General features: G+C 39.8%; 1 pseudogene; it reads left to right on the top strand.

Moving 5' to 3' along the window:
- Positions 1-11,323: 11,323 nt before the first annotated feature.
- On the top strand, positions 11,324-11,749 carry LOC144256254 (Golgi apparatus membrane protein TVP23 homolog B pseudogene; annotated as a pseudogene).
- The last annotated feature ends 8,337 nt before the right edge of the window (positions 11,750-20,086 follow it).

Below are 20,086 nucleotides of genomic sequence, written 5' to 3'. Positions count from 1 at the left end.
GTATTCTTTAGAGGTTTTAATGTGGATAGTGCATTAAACAGAGGCCTCAGTGAGATCATTATATGGATTAGAGGCCTCATGTGAATGTGATATTTGTTATAAACCTCAGTGAAGATATCATATGAGTGCCACAGGCATCAGAGAGGATATTATATAGATAAGGGCCTTAAATTGCATATTATATGTCAGAGCACTGAGTGAGGACATTATAGATGACAGAGGCCTCATTACATGAGTGTCAGAGGAATCAGTGAAAATATTATATGAGTGTTACAGACCTCAGTGAGTATATTCTGTAAAATGCCTCAGTGAGGCATTACATCTTTTACATAGATGGAGCTTCACTGAGGACATTATATGAATATCAGAGAACTCAATTAGAATTTTATATAAATGTGAAAGCCCTGACTAAGAATATTATGTACATCAGAAGTTGCAGTCCTCACTGAAGCCCTTATTGTTTGTTAGAGACTTCAGTAAGCATAGTAAATGTGTTAGAGTATACAGGAGGATATTATGTGTCAGAATCCAGAGAAAGGCTATTACTTGAGTGTGAGTAGTATATGTATTAGAGCCCTCAATCACACTGTTATATGACTATGAACATCTGTATATGAGAAAAATATATGACTGCAAGAGGCCTTGTTGAAGGCATTGCATGTGTTTGAGATCTCAGTATGTTCAATCTATGGCTCAAAGGTCTCAGGAAAGAAATCCTATGTGTCAGAGGCCTCACAGAGGATAAAACAAGAATGTGAGGCTACTGAGCGAGAACATTAATTGTGTTAGAGTCCTCAGGGAAGAAGGTATACTAATGTCACATACTTCAGTGAGGGTATTACTGTGTTGAAGGACTTGGCATTTGTGCTGCTTGGGTGAAAGTACCAAGTGGAGCTACAGTCTGTGTCAGAGACCTCAAGGAGACACTTAAAAGTGTCAGAGGACCTCAGGGATTTAGAGGCCTCAGGGAGTATATTATATATGTCAGAGTCTTCAGAAAGATATTACATGAGCCCAAAATCTCATTGAGGCTATTAACTGAGTCAGAGGACTCAACACTTGTACTTCATTGTTGTTAGAGGTCTCAGCAGAGGATAGATTGCTTTTTAGAGGGGTAAGAGAAAATATGTTTTCCTGAGGCCACTGTGAGGATACCATGAGTCAGGGCTTCAGTGTGGGTAGAACATATAAGAACCTGAGTGAAGATTTCATAAACCTCAGGGGGATTATGATGGAGTATCTCAGAACTCAGTGAATAAAATCTATTAGTATCAGCAGCCACATGAGGAAATATTATGCATTGAAATCTTCTATGAGTCTATTATATGGGTTTCAGAACTCTCTGAGAAAATATCACAATTCTAAATGCTGTGAGTGAGGATATTTTAGAGCATCTTTAGGAAGTTGCTTACAGGTGTCTGTATAATCAATGAAATAAAATATGAATATCAGAGGCCACAGTGTGTATAGGATGCAAATGTCAGAGGAGGACCTATTATGAATATCCTATCAGGGATAAGACCACCAGGAGGGTTCTATTTGAGTAGTCACCATCAGAACAAGGATATTACATGGGTCATAGTCATTAGTGTGCCAATGGTAAGAGTAAGAGGCCTTTGCAAATACAGTATATGCCTTCAATACTTGATGTGGAAAGTTAATTCCAGAGTGAGGCTATTAGTTGAGTTTCAGCAAGTTTTAGCGAGAATCACATATGTGACCCAGAAATCAATAATAAAATATTATCCAGCTACAGGCCTCATTGAGAATGTGTCAGGGGCTTTATTGAGATTAATCAATGATTGCCACAGGACTCAGCTAGGGTATTGTCTCTGAGTTTTCAGTGAGTTGAATACATATGTCCAAGAACTCAATGTATATAATATGTTTCAGATCCCCCAATCACACTATTACAAGACTATGAACATCCTCAGTGAGGAAAATATCTGACTGCAAGAGGCTTAGCTGGAGGCATTGAATGTATTTGAGATCTTAGAATGTTTAATCAATGCCTCAAAGATCTCAGGGAGGAAATTCTGTATAAGAAGTCTCACATAGGATGTGACAGGAGTGCCAGGCTACTCAGTGAGAACATTATGAGTGTTAGAGTCATCAGGGAAGAGGCTACATCAGTGTCACACCCCTCACTGGGGATATAATTGTGTCAAAGGTCTGAGCATTTGTACTGCTTGGGTGAGAGTCCTGCATGGAGAGTGTCTGTGTCATAGACCTCAAGGAGAAACTTAAAATGTCAGAGGAGTCTGTGTAGACAGAAAGATACTGTCTGAGCCCTCCATGATTTTTAAATATGACTAGACAATTAGGATCTCTGCCAGTGAGGCTCTTAGTTGTGCCTGAGCTCTCATTGAGATATTATTAACTGAGGGACAGACAGAAGGTCGAGGGAGAATATTATCTACATACAGCAAGCCTCTGTGAATATGTGATGTAAGTGTCAGAGGCAACTGGGAGGAGAGGACATGAGTGTGAGAGCCCTGAGTGAGTTTATTATACATGTGACAGAAAAATTTATGGACTCAGTGAGATGATCAAGGAATTTCAGAGCCCTCAATAAGTACACAATATTGAGTGTCAGAGGAGGAATCATTGAGGATATTTCCTGAGTGTCAGGGACCTCAATGAGAATGTTCCATGAGTGCTGCAGGCCTGAGTGAGGGCATATATGTGCTGTAATAGGAAGAGACCTGTGTTAGCCTATTATATGTGACAGTGCCTTCATATGGAAATTTAGTGTCAGAGTCCAGAGGGAGGCTATCACCTGACTGTCTGAATCCTCATTGAGACTGATGCATTTTTCAGAAGATGTACTGAAGATATTTGGTCAAATTCAGAGGCCTTAATAAGGATGTGATAGGTGTCAAAGTCTTCATTGAGATTATTTTGCTATTACTATAGGTCTCAACCAGGGTATTTTCTCTTAAGAGGCCTCAGAGAGTTGATTATATGTGTTAGAGACTAGGGGTAGAGAATGTAGGTATCATAGCCTCACTCACTCTGTTATGTGACTATGAAGGTCCTTAGTGAAGAAAATTTTCTGACTAGGAGAGGTGTTATTGAGAATAGTTTCCTCAGTAAGTATATTTTAGAGATGAAATTTCTAGTGAGTAAGTTTTTTTTAATATTTTTTTAGTTATAGAGGACACACTAACTTTATTTTGTTTATTTATTTTTATATGATGCTGAGGATCGAACCCAGGGTCTCACACTTGTAAGGCGAGTGCTCTATCACTGAGCCACAGCCCTCCACTGAAGAACTTCTATGTGTCAGATGTCTCATTGAGAATAATGGTGGGAGTGCCAAGGTACCCAGTGAGGACACTGTAAGTGATGGAGTTTTCAGGGTTGAAAGAACATCAGTGTGAAAGGTCTCAGTGAGATTATGAAATGAGTATCAGAGGCCTTAATGACTACATATTACATGGAAGAGGATTTACTGAGAAGACAATTTTTTCTTAGACTGGTCAGTGAGAAAAATATGGGCTCAAATGACTCAGTCCCTCCTCTACAAAGGTTGGAGCCCTCTGTGGGGATTTCATATGTGTCAGAGATCTCAATGAGACACATGCATGTGTCAGAGGACTCATTGTACATACTATGTAACCTTTGGAAGTCTCAGTTATATTTTGAATATCTATCAGAGCATTAATCTGTGCAGACATCAGGTACCCCAGAGCACTTGGTAAGATAGTACTTAAGTGTTAGAGGTCTCATGGAGGTCATTATTTGAGCTTTAGAAGCCTAAGGGTAGATATTATATTCATTTCATTGTCCTGCATGAGGATGATATCCACTGCAGAGTCCTCAGGCAGCATGTTACCAGTGTGAGTGGACTCAGTGCTATATGATGTGAATGTCAGAGGCCTCAGGGAGGAATCATGGGAGTTTCAGAATGGATATATTGAGGATATGATATGAGTATCAGATACCTGCTTCAGGCTATTATAAAAGTGTCCAAGACCACAATCAGTATATCTTAAGTGTCAGAAACTTCAGTGATAACACTGTATTTGACATAGGCCTCTGTGAGAATATTGTAGGTGGCCGAGTCTTCTCATGGATATTAAGTGTCAGAGACTAGAGCCAGGGTGTTACCAGACTGTCTGAGGCCTCAGTAACAATGTGAACATGACCAAGGTTACAGTTTAGATATATTATTGATGTCAGAGGCCTCTGTGATGATGTGATATGTGTCCAAAGCTTCAGTGAGAATGTGATGTGTTTGTCACAGGCCTCACATTGGATATTATACTTCATAGAGGCTGCAGTAAATTTACTATACCTGTCAGAGGCCTCAGGTTTCTCCTATGGAAAGAGGTCTCCATAAGTATATGATGGCTGTCAAAAAGATTTTAAGTGGAAGAGACCTCTGTTAGTCAATTACATGTGTCAGATGTCTCCAATACTACATCATTAATATTAGGGGCCTCAGTAAGCCTCTTCTAGGTCCTGTAGGTCACAATGTAGATACTGTATGTGTCAAGTCCTCAGGGAGTTAGAGGCCTAAAAAAGTATATTATATCTGCTAGAGGTTTAAGGTAGGATATTAAATGCTCCTGAATCTTCAGTGAGGCTTTTAACTGAGTCAGTGGATTCAGCATTGATACTTCATTGCTGTCAGAGGCCTCAGTAAGGACACTATTAGGGTCACAGACCTCATTGAGTCAGAAGTCTTAGTGACAATGGAGGATATGTCAGAGGCCTGAGAATATCACATGCATCTGAATCTTCAGAGATAATATTTTGTGTGTCAGAGGCCTCAGCAAGTATATGGGCTACAGGCCTCAGTGTTGATATTACATGAGCATCAGACGCCTGAGGGAAGAGGCATTGAATGTGCCCTGAGGGAGGACATTCAAAATGTGTCTGAGGCCTAGCTGAGGATAGTTTTCTTGTTGAAGGGCTAAGGGAAAATATTGTTTGTCAGAGGCCCCAGGGCAGATACCAGGTGTTAGAGGCCTTAGTGTGGGTAGAAGGTATGAGAACCCTGAATGAAGATTTCATTTATTTCAGAAGCCTCAGTGAGACTACAATGTTATTATCACAGGACTCAGTGAATATACTAAGTTAGTGTCAGAGGACAAGAAAGGACTTTCTATACATCAGAATCCTCCAGGAGTTTATTATATGGATTTCAAAGACCTCAGGAAAGATATCATGTGATTCTTGGAGCTGTGAGTGGGGACATTTTAAGTTTCAGAGTTCTCAGGAAGTTGATTAGGGGTGAACATACCTTCAGTGTGATTGTATATGAATGTCAGATGCCTCAGTGAGTATGGGATATGAATGACAGAGGAGGCGTGGAGGATATCCTATCAGGGTAAGAGACACACAGGAGAATTCTATATAAATATCATAGCCCAAATGAGGATATTGCAGGGGTCAGAGTCCAGTGTAACTATGGTAAGAGTAGGAGGCCTCTGTAATCCTATCATATACCTTAGAATCTTCATGTGGATATTTACTGTCAGAATCCAGAGCAAGGCTATGAACTGATAGTCAGAAGCCTTAGTGAAAAATCATACATGTGATCCAGGACTCTGTGAAAACATTATGTCCAAGTCAGAGTCCTCTGTGGAGTTATTGTCTGTGTCAGAGACTTCAAGGGGATACTTAAAAGTGTCAGAAGGATCTGTGTTGATAGGACGGTACTTTCAGAGTCTTCAGTGATTTTTTAATATTTTAGACAATAGGGGTCTTTGTCAGTGAGGCTCTTAGGTGTGCCTGAGCTCTTGCTGATATATACACTGATGGCCAAGAGGATTGAGGATATTTTTTGAGTCTCACAAGTCTCTATGAATAAGTTGTGCAACTGTCAGAGGAACAAGAAAGGAGAGGATATGAGTGATAGAGATCAGAGTGAAGATATTGTACACTTAAGAATCCTCAATAAATAGAATAGGAGTGTTTATGGACTCAGTGAGATAATCAAGAAATGTCAGATAATCAAGAAATCCTCAGTGAGTATCCAATGTGTCAGAGAAGGACTCACTAAGGATATTACATGAGTGTCAGAGACCTCCATAAGAATGTTTCTTAAGTGCCATAGCCCTGAGTCAGGACATATATGTGCTGTAATAAGAAAAAGGACTCTGTTAGCATATTATATGTGAAAGTTCTTTGAGGATCAAAAGCCTGAGTGAGAATAATACATTTGTTAGGGGACATACTGAAGATATTCTGTCAAGGTCAGAGGCCCCAGTGAGGATGTGATATGTGTCAGACTTCACTGAGTTTATTTTGTTATCACCACAGGCCTCAATTAGGATTGTTAAATATTTGTGTCAGAGGCCTCAGGGTAGATAGTATAAGTGTCAGAATCCTCACTTACTATTTTATATGACTGTGAGGTGAAGAAAACTTCTGAATATTAGAGGACTTCCTGAGGATTTTGTCCTCAGTGAATATATTTTAGGGCTCAGAGTTCTCAGTGAGGAAATTCTATGTGTCAGAGGCCTCCTTGAGAATAATGATGGCAGTGCCAGGGTACCCAGTGAGGACATTGTATGTGATGAAGTTTTCAGGGTAGAGAGAATATCAGTGTGGAAGGCCTCAGTGAGATTATGAAATGAACACCACAGGCCTTTGTGATGATCTAATATGTGTAAGAGGCCTCACTGAGAATAGAATCTCTCTCAGAGGTCAGTGAGGAAAATACGGGGTCAAATGATTCATTCCATACTGTACATAGAATGGAATACTCAGTGGCAATTTTATATGTGTCAGAGACCTCAATGAGACATATATGGCTCTGAGGACTCATTGTACCTCATGTTACCTACAGAGGCCTCAGTACTTTTGGATGACTCTAGAGGGTCTAAATCTGTGTGGACTTCTGGTGCCCCAGAGCACTCAGTGTGATATTCCTTGAGTGTCAGAAGCCTTGATTAGGATATTTCTGAATGACAGAAGCCTCAGGGCGGATATTATATTGATCTCACTGTCCTGTATGAGGATGATATCCATTTCAGAGTCCTCAGTAAGAATGTCATTAGTGTTTTGGGATTCAAAGGAGATAGGGTGTGATTGTGAGAGGCCTCAGGGAGGATTCATGTTGGCGTTAGAGGAAGACTCACTGAGGATGTGATATGAGTGTCAGAAACCTTTCTGAGGCTATTATAAAAATATCCAAGGCCTGAGCGTGGTTATTTTATGTTTAGAGGCTTCATATGGATATTAAGTATCAGAGTCCAGTTCCAGGGTATTACCAGAGTTTCTGAAGCTTCACCAATCCATCCCCTTGAATGGGATCAAGGTCACAGTACAGATATCCTGTTCATGGCAGTGGCCTCAATGATGATATGTGGAAGATTCCTCAGTGACAATATAAAGTGTTTGTCACAGGCTTCACCTTTGACATTATATTTTGTAGAGTCTGCAGTAAACTTACTATACTTGTCAGAGGCCTCAGTTTTCTCCTATAGAAAGGGACCTCTGTGAGTACATGATGGCAGTGCCAGAGGCATCAAGAGATATTCTAAGTGCAAGAGACCTCTGTTACCCAATTGTACATCTCAGATGTCTCCAATACTTTATTGTTAGTATTAGAGACCTCAGTATGACTCTTATACATACTGTAGGTGTCAATGTAGATATTAAATATTTCAAAGACCTCAGGAAGTCAGAGGCCTTGGGGAGTATATTATACCTCTCCGATGGTTCAGGGAGTATTTTAAATGCACCAGCCACCTCAGCAAGGCTGTTCCTGAGTCAGATGTCTCAGTACCAGTACTTCATTATTGTCAACAGCCTCAGTGAGGATACCATTAGGGTCACATGCCTCAGTGAGAATACTAAATGCATTTGAATCCTTAGTGACAATGGGACTTGTGTCAAAGGACTTATGATATCATATGTTTTAGAGTCTTCTCTGAAAATATTATAGTTGTCAAAAGAGTTAGTCAGTAATATATTATATGCCAGAGCCCTCAGTGAAGACAGTGCCTTTTAAAATAGTTTAATGTGTTTAGTGAGAACTCTGAATAAAAATATCATTGTGTTTTAGAGGCCTCAATGTGTTTTTTCCTTATTTGTCATAGGCTCTCATGGATATTTTATGACTGACAGGCTTCAGTAATGATATTGAGCATGTTAGAAACCTCTGTGAGGACATTATATGTCAGAAACCTCATTGATTATATGTGTAGAGGACTCATTGAAAATATTATAGGTGTCAAAGAACTTAGTTTTTATGTGAGTTTTAGAGATCTTATTGAGAATATTTTTATGTGACATAGGCTTCCACAAGGATTTCATATATGTGTCAAATGCCTCAATGAAGATATTATATTTTTCCTAGTTCTCTGTGAGGATATCTTATGAGGTTGAAGGTTTGACATGTTATTTTCTAGGGGTCTCAATGTGTATGTGATATCAGCCAGTGCTATCATTAATGATATTTATTGATAACAAACTCATATTATTTCAGTGCATATTATATATGTTAGAGTCTTCATAAGGATATTATATTGTACTTAAAGCCTCAGTGAAATGTTTTATAAGTGTAAAAGGCCTAATTGAGGGTATTATACGATTCTTTCCTGTTAAAAGAAAACAGGAAACAATAGAAAGAACTCCCAGTGGAAAGAATAGTCAAAGCTATTCCCGAAGGCTTCAAGCACGAATGAAGTAAGCAACAAAGTACTATAGAGTTGGATAACAAACAAAATCTTGGAGTAAATATCCAGATGCTCATTTATTTACAAATAAATGACTAAACAGATAAACAAAAGAGGCTAAATAAAAACCTCTTATGCAGAATTTCAAGTTATTGAGGTGGACATTTGGCCCTCAAGGTGTTAGGCCTAACTTCCCACTCCTTAAGAGGGGGCTCTGCATAGTGACTTACTCCAAAACAATATATATAATGTGTACATGTAGAGAAACATAACTTCACAGTGAGACATCTAGCAAACACTACATCACTCAGGTGAGCACCTTAAGGATATGAAATGAAGAATAACACTTCATCTCTATTCTGCTTTCTCCAATCCATAATCTGTCTACATATGAGAAAAAGATCAACTGAAAATCTATAAAGTACCTGATAGGTACTTCTCAACTGTCAGGTCCTCCTCAAACATCAAGGGCATCAGAGAAAGGAAGGTCAGAGAAACTGTTGCTATGAAGAAAAGCCTATGGAGACAGGATGACTGTCTTGCGAGATCTTCGATGGGGTCCTGGAACTGAAAGAGGCTGTACTGAGAATTCAAAGGAAACACAGACATTAGTTAATAAGAGCATATCAGTATCTCTTTATCATGAAAAATCATGTATGAAGTTAACACATCTAAGATAGCTCACTTAAGTCATAAGAGAAAAAAAAAACTGGGTAGAAGTTACATAGGAGATCTCTGCATTTTCTTTGCAATTTCTGCATAAACATAAAACTTCTCTAAAATAAAATCTTAAGACATGGCTATATTTTTCAAATACCTGCTCATTTAATTACTCAGAATGTCAATTACTAATAATTGACATTCTTAACTACTTCTGCATTTTGTTAATAGCATTTATAACAAAAAAATGTGTCAAACTAACATAATGTAAGATAAATGCTTATTTTATATGTTTTATACTAAAGTAATAATATGTTTAAACTTATTTATCATTATTTATTTTGCTATTGCTAGGTTCTGGATTTTCTCTCTAAAAATTTCAAAACTTTAGAGAAAAAAAATCTACATTTTAGAGACACTATTTCAAGTCATTTTTGAACTTTTTCAAAAGAGTCATGATAAAAAGTATGTTACAAGAGCAGATTGATTCATTGTGAATGAATCATTGATCCCAAGGAATTCTTATCTTTCGTTTGTTTCTATGTATACCCTTCAACAGTAATATCATCAAATAATTGCCACTAGGAAAAATATTTAAACGAAAAATGTAAACAGAATTTGTGACAATAACTTATGATGCTTTCTAAAAAAAGAAAAATTGAAAAGAATATCAAAGTCAGTTTCCTCCATGATGTTCTTCAGAAGTGGTAAAACTAGAGAAACATCAATGGAAGCATGGTTTATGAGTGATCTTAGATATTCTCATGTTTTACGGGGAAATTATATTTTAGAAATCATAAAAATATTGGATGCCCAAACTCTTGAATGTTTTCAAAAGTAGTTGAATTTCTATGTAAGTTTCTCATTGATATAGCTAGTCATAAAGCTAATAAAAACAAAGAATCTATGGGGCTGGCATATATCTCAGTGTTGGCATACCTTATCCAGAATTCAGAAGGCCCTGGGTTTGATCCCTAGCACCACAATTTTTTTTTAAATCAGTGCCTTATTTGTGTAATCAAATAGAAAGTGAACAATCACCACTCTTAGAAAAATGTTAAGCCTGAAAAACAGTTAAGAATCAAAATACTCTTACAATAGAAATAGTCTATTGTGACCAGATGTGTCATATCATAAAGTACATTCACATTATACTATCAAAATATCAGAATTAAAATACTCTTACAATAGAAATAGCCTATTATGAGCAGATGTGTCACATCATAAAGTATATTCACATTAAATATCCTCTCAGAATAATAAAAAAGACTTTGATGACCATTTAGATGGAGAAAATGGCTATAATATAGATTAGAAAATTATTAAGAAATTAGAAACATGAGGTGAGGGACTGTGGGCACGGAGAGTGGGTGGCCTAAGCTTGGCGGATGGAAGGGTCCCTCCTGCAGGGTTTGTGGGGTGAGCTGGGTGCACAGGGGTGGTTGTGTTGTGTCCCCTCTGGCTGTTCATCTTGAGGAAGAGCTGAGTGGGCGGGAAGGATGGAGGACCAAGGGTAGTTGTCGTGGAGGTGATCTGGGTGCTCCGAGGCCCTCATAGGAGTGACCCAGGAATCCCAAGCTCGGGAAGCTTGGGGGTGTGGAGAGGAGAAGCCCATCCTCAACTAAAGCCCAGCGCTGGGTGGATCCGATGTTGGGCTGTAGAAATGCTCTGTGTGGTGGGTGGGGTGCGGGTGGTCTTTTTCCTTGGCCCATCTTGCATGTCATGCACGGGAGGAAGTGAAAGGGGTGTGACCTCCAGGCACCTCATCAGCTCCCTTGTGACCTGCCCTGTAGGGGTACCCTGCAATCATGTAGGAATAGGAGACGCTGGCAGAGCCTTGCACTCAGGACAGCAATGATGACACTGAAGATGTTTCATTGTTTGATGCAGAAGAAGAGACAACTAATAGACCAAGAAAATCTAAAATCCCACATCCAGTGGCATCATTTTTCCATTTGTTCTTCTGAGTCTGTGCCATTATAGTCTATCTTCTCTGTGAATTGTGGAGCAGCAGCTTTATTGCTTGTATGGTGACAATTATCTTGTTGTTGTCACGTGAATTTTGGGCAGTGAAGAATGCCACATGTAGAGACTGATGGTAGGCCTTGGGTGGTGGAATCATATTGATGAGGATGGAAAGAGTCATTGGGTGTTTGAGTCCAGGAAGGCATCTCCTCAGGAGAATAAAACTGTTTCAAAAGTTGAATCAAGAATCTTTTGGTTAGGACTAATTGCCTGTCCAGTGCTGTGGGTGATATTTGCCTTTAGTGCTCTCTTCTCCCTCAGAGTAAAATGGTTGGCATGGTTATCATGGGTGTTGTGCTACAGGGTGCCAACCTGTATGGTTACATTAGGTGCAAGTGGGCAGCCAGAAGAATTTAACTAGCATGGCTACCTAGTATCTTGGAATGCAGTTTTTAAGACAAAATATCAGAAATTAACAGACTTCTTGAATAGAGAGAAAATTTTATTTTCTGTGATATTGGGGAATTCCTGAAGAGATTCTTGATTATGAATTGTTTAGAGCTCAGTCCAGTGTAAAAAGGAGCATTGATTTTTGTTTGTTTGGTTTTTTCACTTGCAAAGTTACTATAAAAACTGTTTTCTTTTTTTAAACAAAGTTTTAATTTTCTTTTTCTAGTAGTTGAGGCTGGGAAGTATGATATCATTAAGAACACTGTCAGAATTTATTTTATGGTGTACATATGTATGCATATAGTAATGTATCCATATATCCCAAATTAATGTGTTAGTTTACATATGTTACAGAGATATTTGCATTTTGATCCATAGAATATAGGATGTTCTTAATCTATCTCAAAGGTATGTGTGTTTACATACTATTTCTATAGGTTATTTTCAGAAATAAGTTGATTCTGTGATTAAGAGTAAACACTTGGCTTGTGAATGAGTTAAAAAGTTAGAAAAAAATGTTAATTTAAAATATATACTTCATGTTGAAATTGCTTATATTAGACATGCACAAGTGAAAAACAAATTCTGGCTGGTAGTGTTAACTAGTTTCTAAAATTTTCTTTTTATTTTTATACTTAAGGCCTAACTAATAAATGGAATCTTTATAGTTTATGTTTAAGGGATACCCAGGGATTGCTGCTGTTCTATTTATTTCATAGAAAGGATAGTCATGTTTTATTTTGGAACTTCCTGGAAACTCTTCAGTGTATCTGGACTAATAAAATCTTTTAGTACTAAATGAATATTATTCTTATGTCATAGTAAAAATAATAATTTAAATACTTGGCATAATAAATGCCTAAAGACATTTTATGAATCTATTTTTTCTTGCTATAATGGTGATATTGTAAATCATACATTTGTATTAATAATTTTTCTTAAACAAGGCAATATATTTAACTGTAAACTAAACCAATCTACAAATTATTGTAGGCAGTTGTAAATTCTGTTGAGATACTGGAAACTTTGTTGGAGTCTTTTAATCAGAAGATTATATTGTGAATATATTTGTACATTGTTAAAATATGTTTAAAGATGTTTTGTTTTAGTTGAATAAATGTGTATTGGAGAGAAAAAAAGAAATTAGAAACATGATAATGCATAAAAATGCTCTAGGCCATACTAGGCACTTTGAACTGTAATCACAGCTATTTTGGAGACTGAAGCAGGAGGATCACAAAGTTTGAAGCCAGCCTCAATACCTCAGGAACTTAGCAAAATCCCGTCTCAACATAATATTTTAAAAGGGCTGAAATTCATTGCTTGCCTAACATAGTCAAGGTTATGAGCTTAATTCTCATCACCATAAATAAATTTAAAAGAATAACTCCAAACCAAGCATATAATATGAAATAACTGGGGCATTTATAGAAGAGGGTGGAAACCATTATGTTGAACACCCCAAAATAATTCAACTATATTTAATTATTTTTCAGCTCATGATATTAACATGTCTAATCTCCACTTATATTACTTCATTAAAATATGGTAAAAAGTATATGTACTTTTTTTAATGATTTCAAAATATGAGTTATACTCAACTCTATTCTAAAAACTACCTTTGAAGCACATAGAGTACCAGCATTTATATAAAATGAAATCAGGCCATTTCCTACACAAAGTAATATTTAGTAAGTACTAATATATACACACATTATTTCAAAAGAAATTAAAATTGATGAAATCAAAAGGTCACTGGTATGCTTTTAAATGATATTTTGAATATATGAGAAACACTTAATAGAGTTCTCCAAAAAGAACTTCTGACAATATATAAAGCATGCTTATTAGAAGGTCAATTCCCTTGCTTGCAAGGAATAAGAGAAACTAACTACTTGATGAAATGTAAGACTTTAATAATAAGATATTCGAATATGCTTTCTAAATTTGAAAAAGTAGAAAATGTTTGTTTAAAAAAGTCTATTTTTGGTAAATGTATCTGTTTTTTTAAAAGAATCTATTGACTTTTCTCTTACACACTGTAATTATTTCAGTGGTTTTAAGCTGGAATATCATGTAATATCAATAGAAGGAATTTTAAAATATCACCATCCTCTTTCTTTCTATTAAATTGATTAGCAAATTTTCTTAGAATAATTTCAACCCAATTTGGAAAAGATCTCTGTGTGTGTGTGTGTGTTTGTGTAAATACATAATATTTTGAACAATTCCCCTGACACTTGGGTCCTGTCAAAGACATATTGTCTGTGTGTGGTGCTGAAATGGAACCCAGGGACTCTCACATGTTAAGCAAGTTCTCTGCCACCAAGTTACACACACTGTCCCAAAGACCTTAATAAGAAAAAGATAATTAAAACTTTTTGAGATAATGAGAACTGACAAACAAGATAATTCAATCAAAACAAGGTAAACTAAAAAGTATATTTAAAAACATTGTTGATAAAAATAGCAGAAGTTCAAAGTTAGAGAAGAAATTAAAAATCAAACTGCAGAAACCTACTACATAAAATTGGACACCTAGAGGGAATGGGTAATTTCCTAGTAAAAAAAAAACATTAATAAAAGATTAAAATAAAAAAAACTATGAATGATCAATCAGCTTAAAAAGTTTAAAATGATGCTTACAGATCTCCCATTGAGACAAAAACCAGGAACATAGGGGTCCACGGTTGAGTGTTAACTGACTTATAACAAATTCTGGCTTTACTTAAAATGTTCATGATCTAGGAGGAAAGAATGAAATCATTACTTAAAATAAATACTTCAATTAATTAAAATTAATTTCCTCAATTAACTTTGTGGTATAATACCAAAGCATTATATAGTCAAGATATTTCAGCAGATGTAGAATGTCAACACAGTATACCATTACAAATGCACTGCCAAATAAACTCACTTGCTCAATCAAAGACAAAATGTATTCTCAATCAAAATTTTGATTAATTTAGTTCCATAAAATCCATGAAATATTTTTTCACAAATTCTGGCTTATTAGAAATAACATATTTAAACTTAAATAACCTTGTGGGTTTCATACATCTACTTTTCCATTTTTTAATATTTTTCCTGCTTTAACACAGTAAAAATAAGCAGTTAGAACAATTCCTCCTCCCTCTGTGCCAGAAATCATCAAAGTAGCTGTGTTTTGATGACAAGTAATCAGAGCCTCTTGAAGGGATGTTTCCCCAAAGTAAACCTTGCTGAAATAATGAAGGAGAGCAAGGCTCCCTCCTCAGCTCTCAAATGGGCACAGGGAGTGAATCTGCTTTCTCTTCACACTTCCCTTTTCCTCACCTGCCGCCTATTTATCCAGAAGTTTCTGGAAGATCTCTCTGAGGCTGCTCTGGGCATGCCTATAGACATGACCCACAGAATCCTCAAGCCAGGATCTCTCTAAGGCTAGTCTGAGAAGAGCATCCCTGTGGATATGACTCAGTGTCCCCAAGCGAGGCATCCCTCTGAGGTTGCTCTGAGGAGAAGGGACCTCTGGATGACCCTACACAGGTGACCCACAGTGTCTCCAAGTAAGTTATCTGCCTGAGGATGGTCTGAAAAGAATGGAGCTCTAGGTGTCCCTATAGCCTTGACCCACAGCTGGTCTTAGAATGGAGTTATAGCCTTGATGCACAGTGTCCCCAAGCTGTGAGTCTCACTGAGGCTAAAGAGAAGGGACCCTAAAGTCCCTGTAGACACAACACAAAGTGTCCCCAAGCTGGGAGTATTCCTGAGTCTGCTGTAAGAGAAAGCTCCAAGTCCCCATACACATGAACCACATTGTCTCCGAGGTGGGAGTATGCTTGAGTCTGCTGAGAAGGCAACTCTCCGTTCCATACATATGACCCACCAGGGTACCCAAGTTAGGAGTTACCTCCTCAGACCAGAGTTGCTCAGAGAACCTAGGGTACCGAGCTGGTGGAGTATTGCTTCAAACAGGAGGCACATGGAGGACCCAAGGTCCCCGAGCTGGGAGACTCCAGGTACATGGCATACCCAGGTTCCCTGAGCTGGGATTATCTCCTCAGATCCCAGGCACACTGAGGACCCAGCGTATCCAAGCTGGGAATATCTCCTCAGATCCAAGGTGCACGGAGGACCCAGGGTCCCTGGGCTGGGAGGACCTTCTCACCTTCTCAGACACCAGGAGCTGGGAGTACCTCCTCAGACCCAGACCCAAGGCACACACCCTGGGTCCCCGAGCTGGGAGTATCTCCTCAGACCCAGGCACACCCAGGACCCAGCGTCCCCGAGCTGGGAGGACCTCCTCAGACCCGAGGCACACAGAGGACTCAGGGTCCCGGAGCTGGGAGGGCCTCCTCAGACATGAGGCATACGGAGGACCTAGAGTCCCGGAGCTGGGAGGGCCTCCTCAGATCCGAGGCACACACGGAGGACCCAGGGTCCCCGAGCTGTGAAGACCTCCTCAGACATGAGGTACACAGAGAACCCAGCGTCCCTGAGCTGGGAGTATCTTCTCAGACCCCAGGCATACGGAGGACCCAGCTTCCCCGAGCTGGGAGGGCCTCCTCAGACATGAAGCACACGGAGGACCCAGCGTCCTGACCTGGGAGTATCTCCTCAGACCTGACACACACCGAGGACCCAGCGGCCTCGAGCTAGGAGGACCTCCTCAGAGCAGAAGCAGGTCTGAGGAGGAGCTCCGCATCCCCACACACATGACCCATAGTACCCTCAAGCTGCATGTATCCTGGAGGCCAGTCTGTCGCTCCCTGGTGGTTGACCCAGCACGCTTGCAGTTTTTCCTGAGACAAGAGCTCTAGTCCTCACCTTGAAGAAGGAAGGACAAAGTTGGAACCTGAGCCACTGTCCCCTGCTACCCCGCCCAGTGTGAGACTCTGCTCATACACAGGGGCACCACTCCTGATGACCACACCCAGTGCCAGACTCTGCTCATGCGCACAGGCACCACTCCCTGATGGCCACGCCTAGTGCAGGCTTCTGCTAAACTGAAGTGGTAGTAGTGTGGCTAGTCTTTCTTATTTCTCTCAGCACCTTTCTGTAGCCTCAGCTATTACTGAATAGGATCTATTCCCACTTCTTTAACTAAGTCTGGCTGTGTTTATTTGTGCCATCACCAGAAGTGGAATCTCAGGAGAATAGAAAAGGGAGGCCAAGAGACTAAGACCCGGGTCCCTGGACTCAACCAGGCCACACACTGCTGTAGCCAGGGGCCAGGCAGGCAGTGGCACAGACATGAGCACCTGCAGGGAGACCCTGGACACTTCACTCTTGTGCCCAAGGGCAGAAGGCCAAAAGCAGGTCAACACAGAGGCCTCTGCGAAGTGTAGACAAGTGACTGAGTGATGTAGCCAAGGACTGCCAAATTTTAACGTCATGGGTTTTAAGAAAAGCAGTTAAATCCCAGCCCATGTTGACTGCTTTCAAGGTTGTGAGACCCTGAGCTCACACGATCCCCCAGCAGCCTCTGGGAGCTGCAGGGTGCACCCCTTGCCCTGGGGCATTCTAGATTGAATTATCTTTCCTTGTTTCCCAGCTCTCACCATGAATGCCTCTGGGAGTTGCACAGTTATTCCCAGAGATTCTTGACAGTCTAATTTGGTGTTCTGCCCACACAGCCCTCACCAGGCAGGATCATCAGAGCTGTGTGCCACATGCTATCTCAAGTGCCCTGGAGGACCCTGGCAGTGGAGACTGGTGTTCTTCCCATTTAGCCCTCACTCCAGTAGCCTATGGGGAACTGCAAGTAGCAGAATTACCCTCATATCCCAAGCAGCCTTCACTACAGAGGCATCTGGGTGCTTCAGAACCCCCAGGATCATGGACATTGTAGCCTGATGCTGGGTTGGTGCAGCCCACACTATAGTTGCTTTTCACAACTCTGAGGCGCCAGGAATTCTGTGTATTGTAGTCCACTTTGCTCAAGCATTCCTGACCTCAGAGGTCTAGGTTTACTTAGGTAGGATGGTCTGCACTTGATTATTCTGGGCAGTGCAGACCATCCTACCTAAGTAAACCTCACAATCAAGGCTCCCAGTATCAGCACACCACAGGCCTGCCTGGACACCCCTAAGGAGTCTGGGTGGTGCAATACAAATCTTGCCCATGCAGTCCTCAAGAGACAGGTGTCTGGGAGCTGCAAGCCCTGGGGGATTCTGGTAGTGTATTCTTGCCTTCAGCCCCCACAGCTCTCACTGTGGAGGCCTCTGAGTGGCAGGCCACACAGGCACCTGGACATCTCCAAGAATTCTGAGTAGTGTAGTTCAGTTCTCTACACCGCAGCCCTCACCACAGAGTATTTTGGGGGCTGCAATTTTCTGAGAATTCTGGGTAATGTAAGTCTGTGTTTTGCCTGCGTGCCTCCTGTGAGGGCCAGGATAAATGCAAGCCACATGCTTACCTTGGTAATGCAGAACTCACTGTGGAGGGTTCTTGGACTGTAGGCTTCACAGTCATCAAGGTATCCCCAGGAATTATGGGTAGTGTAATCTGACCTTTAGCATGAGCATCCTTTGCTGTGGAGGCCTCTAGGAGTTGCAGGCCACATGCTCACCCAGGCATCATGTCCCTAAATGATTCTGGGTAGTATAGTTAAGTTCTGTTTCCTACAATTCTCATCACAGAGGATCCTGGGAGCTGCTGGAACTAAGATTTGTGGGTAACATAATCCCGTATTTTGCCCATTCACCACAGAGTGTTCTGGGAGCTATAGCCTCTGAGGATTGTAGGTAATGTAGGTTAATGATTTGATCACCACAGAGGAAGGTACAGCTCATGAGGATTCTGGATAATGTAGTTTAGTGTTTGCCTGCACAGCCCTACTGGGAGGACCACAAGAACTGCAGACCCATGCTTTCCCTGGTACCCTGGAGAGTCTAGGTACTAATGCTCTCATCACAGAAACTTCTGTGAGTTATAGGCAGTGAGGTCATACCCTGAATTGAGCCTGGTGTTCTGCCTTTGCATCCCTCAACCCAGAAGCTCCTGGGAACAGCAGACACCCAAGGGATATGAGAAGAACAGTTTTTCATTCTTCCCACACAGACCTCACTGCAGAGGTCTCTGCAAGCTGCAGGTCCCTTAGGGCTCTGGTCATGCAGTCTGTCATTTGGTCCATGCTGCCCTCAATGCAGAGGGCTGTAGGAACTGCAGGTCCTGAATGATTCTGGGTAGCACAGGCCATCATAACCTTTGCATCTCTTGCCCCAGAGCCTCCTGGGAGCTGTTGGCCACATTCTCACTAGCCACTCCTGAGGACTCTGGGCAGTGTAGTAACCAATAAATGTTCTCTTTCCTACATTGTATCTGACATAAAAGGGCCACACTGCCATTTAAAAACCTGGCTTTTAACTATGTCTGTTTCTGATTATTAATAGTGTTTCATAAATGTTTAAGAGATTGAAAACTATCCTTTCACTTTTGCTAGTCCTGATAACATGCAAACCCGTGATTATAATTTTTATACACTATGGATTCTAAATTTTACTTTAAAAGTTATACAGTTAATTGTGACATTAACCATTACTAGCTTTTTCATATTTTGGATATATTCATGTTCTTACAGAATGCAAGCCTTTTAAAATGTAAGACTTGGTAGAGCCCTTTATCAAGATGATGTTCTCTAAACTAAAACTGTAGCAATAGTCTCTTTCAGGTTTATATAGAAATAACAAATTTGATTGATATTTATTTATGATATTTAATGTTTTATAACTGGATAAGGGTAACCTGTTATCAATAAGTTATATATAAAATTTTGTGTTACTCTTTATACTGGGATGGGAATTTAAATGTATTTTTGGAAAGTAATAAGCAGAGCCTGGTTTGTTTAAAGGCTGAAAATGTAGAATATGATTTTGCCATTTGTTCCACAAAAAAGAAGTTAAGAGCTCTCTTAGCCTTTATATTTTATTCATGTTTCAGATGAAATGTTGTTTGTTTGTTTTAATTATAAAGAAAAGAAGTTTATTTGGCTCAAGGTTCTTGTCCAAGATTAAAGGACTGAATCTAGTGATGGCCTTTTTGCTGGCAGAATACTGAGGTGGCTCAGTACATCATATAGTGAGGGAAGGGACTGGGATTCTCCAGATAGCTGGTTTCCATAGTAGCCTCACTCTCAAGATAGCCCATAAGTCCATTAATCTGCTCATGGTATAGATGGGTCAACCCTTCTCAAGTTAACCAATAAACTCGTTAATCTGTTCAGGATATGAATGGATCAACCATGCACAAGGACAAAGCTCTAAAATGGATCAACCCTGCACAAGGACAAAGCTCTCATATGGATCAACCCTACACAAGGATGAAGCTCTGATTGCTTTGATCACCTCTTAAAGACCCCACCTATTTTTCTTTCTTTTTTTATTGGTTGTTTAAAA

Source organism: Urocitellus parryii, chromosome 7, assembly GCF_045843805.1.
Source record: "Urocitellus parryii isolate mUroPar1 chromosome 7, mUroPar1.hap1, whole genome shotgun sequence".
NCBI lineage: Eukaryota > Metazoa > Chordata > Mammalia > Rodentia > Sciuridae > Urocitellus > Urocitellus parryii.
Note: the sequence above shows the minus strand (reverse complement) of the source record. Positions and strands in the feature narration are given on the sequence as shown.